This window comes from Triplophysa dalaica, chromosome 2, assembly GCF_015846415.1.
Source record: "Triplophysa dalaica isolate WHDGS20190420 chromosome 2, ASM1584641v1, whole genome shotgun sequence".
In the NCBI taxonomy this organism is placed as follows: domain Eukaryota; kingdom Metazoa; phylum Chordata; class Actinopteri; order Cypriniformes; family Nemacheilidae; genus Triplophysa; species Triplophysa dalaica.
This window is the reverse complement of record NC_079543.1, coordinates 11,235,912-11,245,243: the sequence shown is the minus strand read 5'-3', so window position 1 is coordinate 11,245,243 and position 9,332 is coordinate 11,235,912. Positions and strand designations below refer to the sequence as shown.

General features: G+C 37.5%; 1 protein-coding gene across 1 annotated transcript in view; it reads left to right on the top strand.

Annotated features, from left to right (window-relative positions):
• The first annotated feature begins 1,472 nt into the window (after positions 1 to 1,472).
• Positions 1,473 to 9,332, top strand: part of LOC130434362 (teneurin-3) — a 578,467-nt gene continuing 570,607 nt past the window's right edge. The window contains exons 1-2 of the mRNA XM_056764479.1: positions 1,473 to 1,632; positions 1,737 to 1,848. The gene's annotated coding sequence lies outside the window, so the exon portion shown is untranslated. The remainder of the gene's footprint in view (positions 1,633 to 1,736; positions 1,849 to 9,332) is intronic.

Genomic DNA, 9,332 nt, shown 5'->3' with positions numbered 1-9,332 from the left:
GGCAACAGGCAAATAGGACCTGATTTTACCCATAAATTGCATTTTCAGTTTACCGAACTGATTGTTCGTGAATAAAAGGACACGCTGATTGAAAAGTGGGCTACTTATCTGTAAAGCCCAATGGCAATTGTTTGCTGGCCAGTTTGTATTAGAACAAGCTGTGATGAGAGTTGGATAAACACCCCTTTAGACAGTAAATTTCCCATCATTTTGGATTAGATCATTTTAACATTTGTGACTTCTTACTGGATATGTTTTCAAAATTGATGTCTAACTAGAGATGACAACCAAGATTTTTTTGTGTTGTTACTAAACGTTTGTGTTGTTTGTGCTTTATGAATTCCTATATTATCTTCATAAAAAACAGTATATATTATTAAAACATACGTTTATTAAACACATCTTAGCTCTATTATGGTTATTATATATGGGAATTGCTCTATTTATTCAGCTGCTTCAGTGTTTGCTCTCTTAATTTTTTCCCTCACTGTGATTGATCTCGCACGGTCTCTGCATCTTGTTGAGTTTCTACATGCGTGACGGATCAATCCGGTCAAGCCTGTCAGTTTGCAGCTTAGCAAAATCATGAAACCTTTCACTGAAGATGAAGGCGGATTGAATATTCACTCAGCTGGCATGGCATCGACGCCTTTTCCTCTTGCTCTTATTGCTAGGAAATACCCGCATGAAAACCGGAACGGCCTGACAAGAACACGCGTTCTAGTCTTTGAGCAGCCTCCTCCCTTGTCATGCCAGTCAAGTCGTAAGAGTTGAGACAGGGAGAAAGCCTGATCAGACCTGTTTTACAAGTCTTATGGCGGTGCTTTCGGATCCGCACCACAGCACCATTCTCAGGTCCCGCCGCACCCGTCAGGATGGACCTATGTTGGAGAGAGTTATCTACTGCTAAATTGCTATATCTCCACTGTTCGGACATTTAACAAACAGGCTCAAGAGACCTGATGGCTTGGTGTTTGAAAGTGCTCTTCAAGTTTCACTAGTAAGGCTGAACGTAACTAAGTTTAATACAATTACGTTTAATACTGACAGTAGTCCACAATTCGCAAACTCTTTCCACCATTAAAACCTGCTGCACTCATTAATAAACAAAAATAAAAAACAGTTAATTTTACTTTATTAATAATTAAAATAAAATATTAAATATGTATGTAATTATATTTTAACACTTTGAAACACACTAACCCATGTGTAACCCACAAAATTCAATATAATTACTTCAAGTGAAGCCGTATGGACTAGCTTTGCCTTCGTGTCAGCCATGTTGTATCGTGTTTTAACCACTCGTCTTCATTTTGCTTTAGTAATATTTTAAATAGCCTACATGCAAATTAATATGAATGCGTTTTCAATAAATTTGTTTTTCAGTTTTTTAAGGGCGGGTGTAGAAAGCGTTTTGTTACGCAATGACGCAGGCAGTGACGTACATGTACGTGATTAGGGAGGAAAAAAGCGCGCGGAATCGAAGTCCACAAAAAAGCGTTATTAAATATCTATAAAACTATTTATTTGTTGGGTTATGGCGTAACACTGGCGTAGTACAGTCATTATTTTATAATCCGACCGACAAAATGTTCTTCCATGTCAGGCGGTTTAACGTTACGGAAAGCAAAGGTACAAATTACAGTCACGTTACTAGCGCAGCATTATTTCAATCAGACTTTTTAATAAATTAACGTTAATTCATGAGGTCTGCATTTATTAATGTAACTTTATAGTTTTAGCAGAAAGAGCAGGAGTTAAAAAACGAGTCTCCTGACGTCTGTCATCATTTGATATCTGGACTACACGTGGATTTAAAGGCCCGCGATGTTCTGCGTGACAGAAAAGGTGGGTTTTATCTTCAAACCATTGGTGAGTTTTCCACCAAATTTGCACAGTGCTAAAAATAGGTTTATTACAATTTTAAATGCCTTGTCGTGTTTGTGGTATCTTACTGTATGTTCGTTTTCAAAACTCATTTTGTCCATACAGTGTCCATTATGCGTAAAACAGGTAACTTAACAGTGTTTCAGTGATTTAAAGTATCATATATCAATATATCATAAGATGCTGTATGTAAGCAAACCTTATGTTTTGCACAGGGGAATGTGAAAGCATTGTTCTCTATAATAGCATCCTGACCAGGTTTGAGTAATCATAAGATGCCATACAATTATAGGGTAGATCACTGGGTATGAAACATGTCAAATAAATAGAATGGGGCTTTTGACTAAAGATGACCACACGGGTTTAATGACTTCTCTTTAAATCCACCACATGCTCTTCTCTATGGGAAAGGAATGATCTGGTGTAAAATGTGTTATGCATGAGTTTATGGTCTACAGAGGAGAGCAGTGGTCCTGTGCTTCGTTTTATGCTTATTGGCAGATTTTAATGTAATGCAATAAAGTGTGTGGCAAAGGTGACAAAGTATAGAGGCCCTAGTTACTGTATGTACAGAATATTATTAAGTGGTTTCAGAGTATTAAATTAGGAATGGTCAACATAAGATATAATAACAAGATAAATAATCGAATGGGAGTCAAGACTTTGGTAGATTAACATTTAGGAGGAAATAATGATGATACGAAAGAAGGACCAGTTTACACTCGACTCTTTCGTTTTGACGCCTGTGGTAGATGGTAATAAGTGGCTGAAGACCGCAGCCCATGGACCATATCCTCTCTGTCTTGTTATCCAAGCTCTAAATCTCTAGTATGTTGGCAGTCCAGTAGATGTGTATTCCCAAACACTCCCTAACTACCATTGGTAACCATCATCGTGGCACACTCTCACAAGTACTCCTACACACATACACACTCACAGGCTGTCGGCTATATTTAGTAAGACTAATTGGGTGTGTTGGAAATCACAGTCGACCGCGAGTGACACCTTTGAAGTTGAAATAAATCTCAGGTGCATTGTTTTATTTTTGTTGTAGTATAATGCTTTTTTCCTCGCATTCTTTGCAGTGGTTCTTTCTAAGCATAGGGAAGTTGTGAGTAAATGCAGTGTGTGACAGCTCATTTAAAGGAATAGGTGTAAGATGCAGAGATAAAACCGTGTTTCTATAAATGTCTCTCTTGTCCTTTTTATCAAGAGGGCCGTGGGCAACTTCAGTCCCATAAGGTGTCAGACAGGAGCTTTTCGCTGCTGATGTCGGAAATAAGTGACTTGTCACTGGGGAGGTAAAAAAGCGAAGCCTCTTTTGTGTGTGGATTCAACAGGCTGAGACGGGAGCATTTCCCATTCTGAGATTGCGATGTGTCATCGACAGCCATTTGCATGCGGGTCATTTTGTTTATTGAGTTGCCCGTTTATCAAAAAACAAATGCTGATGCCTGTGAAAGGAGCAGATTGTGTTGTGTTATGGCTTTTAGTGATTTGTTCTCTCTGGGTGTTCCCAGGTAGCCGCTGTTGTGCAACTATGAAGATTTTTATTAACACTCTGCAGTAAATAATGAAATGTCCACTTGTGATAAGCTTGTGTGTTGCAGTTTATTAAAAGTTTCTTACATCATTTCTTAATATTTTATATAAAACATTTGCTTTATTGACGGCACACAATTCAGTTGAGTCAAGATGAAACTGCTGATAGAGGTTAAAAGTGCATAAGATGACTAACATGTTGGTTTATTCAAAACCGCATCTTGGAAATCTGCCCTATCATAAAAAAAACGTTCCAATGTCACTTATCAATTAAGACAATTTGTGATGATGAAATGAATGCAAAATACTATTTATATATATTTTTTAATTGTATAGTATTATATATTTTTTATTCTGTAAAAACTGATTTTATTTTTACCTTATGTTAATGCTTTAGATTAAATTGGTTTGACTATGGGACCCACATTATATAAATAATAAAATATCTCTCTCTTTCTCTCCTCTCTCTATATATATATATATACACCGTACATATGTATTATATATACATATGTATATACACACCAGTTGAGAAAAACTGCTTTAGATGGCTTTCTACTCTTTTTTTCTTCAGTTCCGCTTCATTCTCAGATCATCCTTAAACCTTAAAATTTCATCACAAATTAAATAAATTACGTAAAATTATTATTATGGGCCGAAATTTTGGATTATGTTGTAATCCATTGTGTTGGAAATGTTGTAGTTAACATTCACTTTAATGCTGTATTTTCATTTTAATCACTTTTAATAGTTATTATAATACAGTATGTTCGTGATTTGTGCACATATTTCCAACTTACTGTGCATTGGAGTGTATGTATGTGCAGACTACATTTCGTTATCCATATGCTTATTTTAGTTTAAATGCTTGTATGTAACCCTCCTTTTTGAGGTCATGTGTCCATGTCTTCTGAAAAGTGCTGAGAGGCCTCTCTCCGGTCACCACAGTGACAAGAGCAAACCTTACCTGCCCAGGGACTTTGTTGCACACTCTTTACCTGTCGTAATACCCGTGACCTTTCCTGCAGTATAAGAGCACATCATCCATGGTTTGGAATAAGGTGTGCTGTTTATTGGACAGACATTTCCTCCGGGCCCCAGAAGAGGGCACAAGAGCACATTTGGAAGTTTGTTGAGGATTGGTGGACTTTAAGAAGCAAAATTGAGCTTCATGTTTTAAATTCTATCACACCTTTTATTTGGCTTTTAGAAGGGTGGTAATGGTTTTGCATGTGTGTGGAGATGCTATACATGTCCTATTTAAAACAAAATTGCATTAGTAAACTGTATGTTGTTTATTACTTGTCTTATGCATTAACGTTCAAGATGTGGTTTCTGAAAACTACTTTTTTCTCCAAATGCATTTCACTTAAATAAACTTAAAGGTGTCAAATGACATGGCTAAAATGAATATTATCGTTTGTGTTCGATGTAATGCAATATGTATAAATTATGTAAGGTTCTTAGTCAAATCATACCATGAACTGACATAGATTCGTGGGGTTGATGTGGTTACACGAGGCGTTTCAGGTCTGGGTGCGAATTCGCTTTTAGATAGAATGCATCTTTTGTTCCGACACTTTCATTTTTGCAATTTTACGTGTCTAATACATGTATGGGCAACAGACCAAAGACACATAAAAACACGCCATATGACCCCATAATAATGCTAATAATATTTTGTAGTGTACAAGGTGCAGTGTGTGAACATGTCTCACTGACTTTCTGACAACCAGGCAGACTATTCAAGTTATGTGTGAAATGCTGTGTTGGCATTTTTTTTGGAAACAGCTGCTTTGTAATCAAATTTTTATCAAAGGGACTTTTTCCCCCTGTAACAACAGATATCCCTGAGAGTGTCCATCAAGAGAGACTTAGATAAATGTTGTGGTGCCCTTTAATGACACATACTAATATCAGCAGAGCAGAGATAGTTCATCTTGTAAGTCGTAATAAAAAAACTGAGGGATATTACTGTGTTGAACCTGTTCATGCATTTCTCTGAAGCTGAACAGCATGTTGGACATATCAGAGGATCAGAGGCCAAGAGTGTCCCATATTTTTGTGGTAAAGTGGATGTTTGCCATTGTCCCATCCCTTGATTTCATATTGTGAGACAAATGTTAGACCAACAGTATGTATATAAATATAAACTAGATTACAAAGAGAGGTTGTTGTTGAGCTGAACATCAAGGCTGGTGTTATTTCTCCTGTTTCATTATTCATCTCACAAAAACAATTTTACATCATATTTTATTCACAGCTTCTCTTGTCCTTAAAAATAACACCTTAAAAGTTAATTGCATATACGTTTTTGAAGAACCCTCACAAGGGCAAAGAATTGTGTTTATGGAAAACATGGTGCATGTTTTTTACTTGACAATATTGATCAGAAGAAAAGATTATCAATGAAATGTACGTGCCCTTTTAAAATATAGCTTCATCCATCATAAATGCCCTTTATAAGACATTCACTGTTTTCTCTCTGGTTCCCCGTTTTGTTTCTCTCTCTCGGTCTCTTTACTCTTCTATGAAAGTGTCTGTGTTTTATCATCATTTGTCCGCTTTTTTCAATGCCCCTCCTCGTCATTAGCGATACACTAGATGCGTCCCGCTTTTGTTGTGAGACGGTCTGCGGGTTGTGAAGATACTAAAGACAGTTTCGTTTTACATCAGTCTTCTGAGATTTGTGAGCCCTTGCTGCAGAGATTTTCACCAATGGGGTCGATCTAATATGTTAACTTATTTTGAACAATACAATTATTTTGCATATAAGTACTGTGTTCTTTCACACACACAGGCTTCTCTTTCTTTGTCTCCCGCACCGTCGACCGCACTTTCGCGTCTGGCCATGTTTAATAACACTGTCAGGAGCACAGAGGGGGCCACACAACTTGTGCCACTCTGTGCCGTCCTAATTACATTCGTCTTTTTGACTTCCATGAAAGCCTCAGCGAAACTCATTTCACCAGAGACAAGGGAAACACGAGCTGGCGGCTTTGACGGAGCTCTCATTTTGTCTGTCTATAAAGAAGAGAGGGGCCTCTTGTTTGAAACAAAGAGCCCTAAATTACAGCGTGTCATCACCTCTCTCCAGAATTTCTTGATTGTAGCCCAGGCGACTGCGGCCATCCGAGGCATTAATGGCAGAAATACATGCCATCGGCTCCCACTGGCGAAGCACAGAAGCTACCTGAATAGCCATTTATTGGAATGAAAGAACTCCATGCCAATGAGTTGTGATTGCTTCCATAATAATGGAACGTTCTTGAATTGTTCTGATTGGCACGGCTATTGGATGCTCATTTAAGTGTGACCAATTACTCCCATCATCCTGTCACATTATGTTTTTCTTATTTATTTATTTCCCTAAAATTTTCTGGCCAAAATTGCCAGATTAATGAAAGTTCACTTTCAAAGTTTCCAAACTTCTCGCAATTTGCAACAATAGTGCCGGAGCGATTTCTCAGGCCCTTGATGGTGGCACGCGTTGCGGCGAGGGGAAGTCATCACCCATCCGCTTTGACACGCCGCAACATGACATTAACAGCCACCTAAGCGTGGAAAGAGCTATGAGGTTTGTCAAGGTTTCCTACGGACAATTGCAGGTCACGACTCAAAGCTCTTTCGGCCTGTCGGTCTGATGAGAGGGAGTACACAGTTCTTCTGTGGTGTTTACAGAGTATTAGAGCTGCTGGGCACTCGCCCGCTTGCCTGACAACACTAACCGTGGCTCTGCCACTGGGGTGGTGGCTCCGCTGTGCTCGGCAGTATGGAAAAAAATCCATAGCAAATTTCTGTCGCTTACAGCAGTGGTAGCAACCCACTGTGTTCTCTGTTTCAGAATGTGCTCCACTTTTCCGCTTTTAAGATACAATGTTTGAGTTTTTGTTTAGGAACATTGATGGTTATAAGTTTTAGGCTTATTGGTGTGTGGAAAATAACTCTTCTTATCTCAAGTAAGTGAGAGGTTTTATTTTTTCACCTAACTACTATCCGGTGGAGTCATTTGGATTCTTTGCGGCTTATCGCCGTCTGTTTTTCCCCCGCACCTCAAATCGTCTTTAATTAAGAAAAATGTTTGAGTCTGAAGGTGAATTGCAGATAATGAGCGGCAAGGGTGGCCTGTTTTTTTCTTCTCCCGCTTTCCCTCCATGTGCCCTGTAAACCACTTTTTATTTTTCCTGTCAACGGTAGCTGCTCCTCCAGGACAGCTAGAAGCCTAATGAGCTACAGGGGAGAGAAATAAAAGACCTTTCCTCAACCCCCCACCCATTTCTTTAGCTCCCTCTGTCTTTCTCTTACAGTGTCTCTAGTTGCGACGGTGGGGCTCGTGCCAGGCAAAAAAAACAAAAAAAAATAGTTTAGTTATGAATACAATTAGAATCTGATTGGATGAGAATGCAAGCCACTTTAAGCACTCTTAGTTGACAAGTGTGACTTGTTAGAGTGAATGGCAAAATGTATTGTACAGTACGTATTCATATAAGTTATAAGTCATTGTTAAGCAGGAATTCACCAAATCAAATTCCTTGTAAAAGTAAACCCTCAGTACTTGCAATGAATGTGATTCTGGACAAAAGAATCAAGTTGAAAGCAGAAATTATTTTATTGTTTGAACTCTGTGAAAGTTGAGCGGACAAATGTGATTCATCATTTTTTTGTATTTTTCTGTCGCAAAATTAAAGGCACATTTTAGAATAATAATAGCAAGGATCAATTATTCTTTTTATAGTATATTTTTTTGTTTGATTAAAGATGTGGTATTGAACCAACTTTTTTGGTCATGTAATATCATTTTTTTTAGTGGTACCATCATAACAGTTGATATTTATATTTATTGTTGAACCATGCACTCTCTAACAGCAAGGTTTCATCGTGCTTAACTAAGGCTTTTAACAGGTCCTTTTAACTTTCTGATTACTGTCTGATTGTCTTGCTACTGTCCGGCCCTTATCTTAATTAATGAAGCGAAAAGCTCACATCTCACCTTTTTACAAGAAAGTATACATTAGATATGCTTGTTTGATAGCTCAGAGCATGCTCTAGGCAAGGTTAGCATCTTGTAAACCTGAATATAGAGACTAAATGCAGCCTCAAGCACACTCACACACTTTTGTGTACTTTTTGCTGACACACAACACAAGCATTTTTTTGCCCATTCTGCTTCTGTTGAAAACGAACACCTGTCTTTTTTCTACTAGTATGTGTCAAAATTGAACATTGTGGGTTATTCAAAAGCAAAGGTTTTTAGATAACGTTGCCACGGAGTAGAATTTAGCTGGTGAAAATGAAGTTCATAAGGAAATGAATAGACCTTAAGTCTCTAAATCTATAATTTTTTGAAAGTGCATCTGTGGTTCCTTTCAGGAATTTGTACGAAAAAAATTATACTTGAAATATGAATTGGCCACTCTAATCCTGTTTCATATATAACACATGTATAGCTTTAAAGTTTTCTGACTTATTGGTTTAAATTAATTGAAATTGGCAAGATATGACAGTTAAACAGGCTTGACTGTGTCCATGGCCTGCGACCACCTACACTGAAAAAAAACTTAAACTTAAAATATTGTTTCTGTAAACAAAATAAATATCTTTTTCATTTTAATTAACGCCCAATTTATACATTTGCAGTTTATTGCTGCAATGCCCCTTTTTTAACCAGTACAGTGTAAAGTATAGTGTAGGAATGTTTATTTCTGTGTTCCAAATAAAAATTACTTTCCTAAGGACTCAAAATAGAATAGTGTATGCTATAGATGGCTCTTTCCTTTCTAGTTCTCTGTAATGGCACAATGTCTTATTTAATTGTTTTACTAGTAGAACCTTGTTCGGTTGAATTAATATGACTTTGAAGCTAATCATGAGCAGTATTGCTAACTGTAGGATCAAGCAAGGTT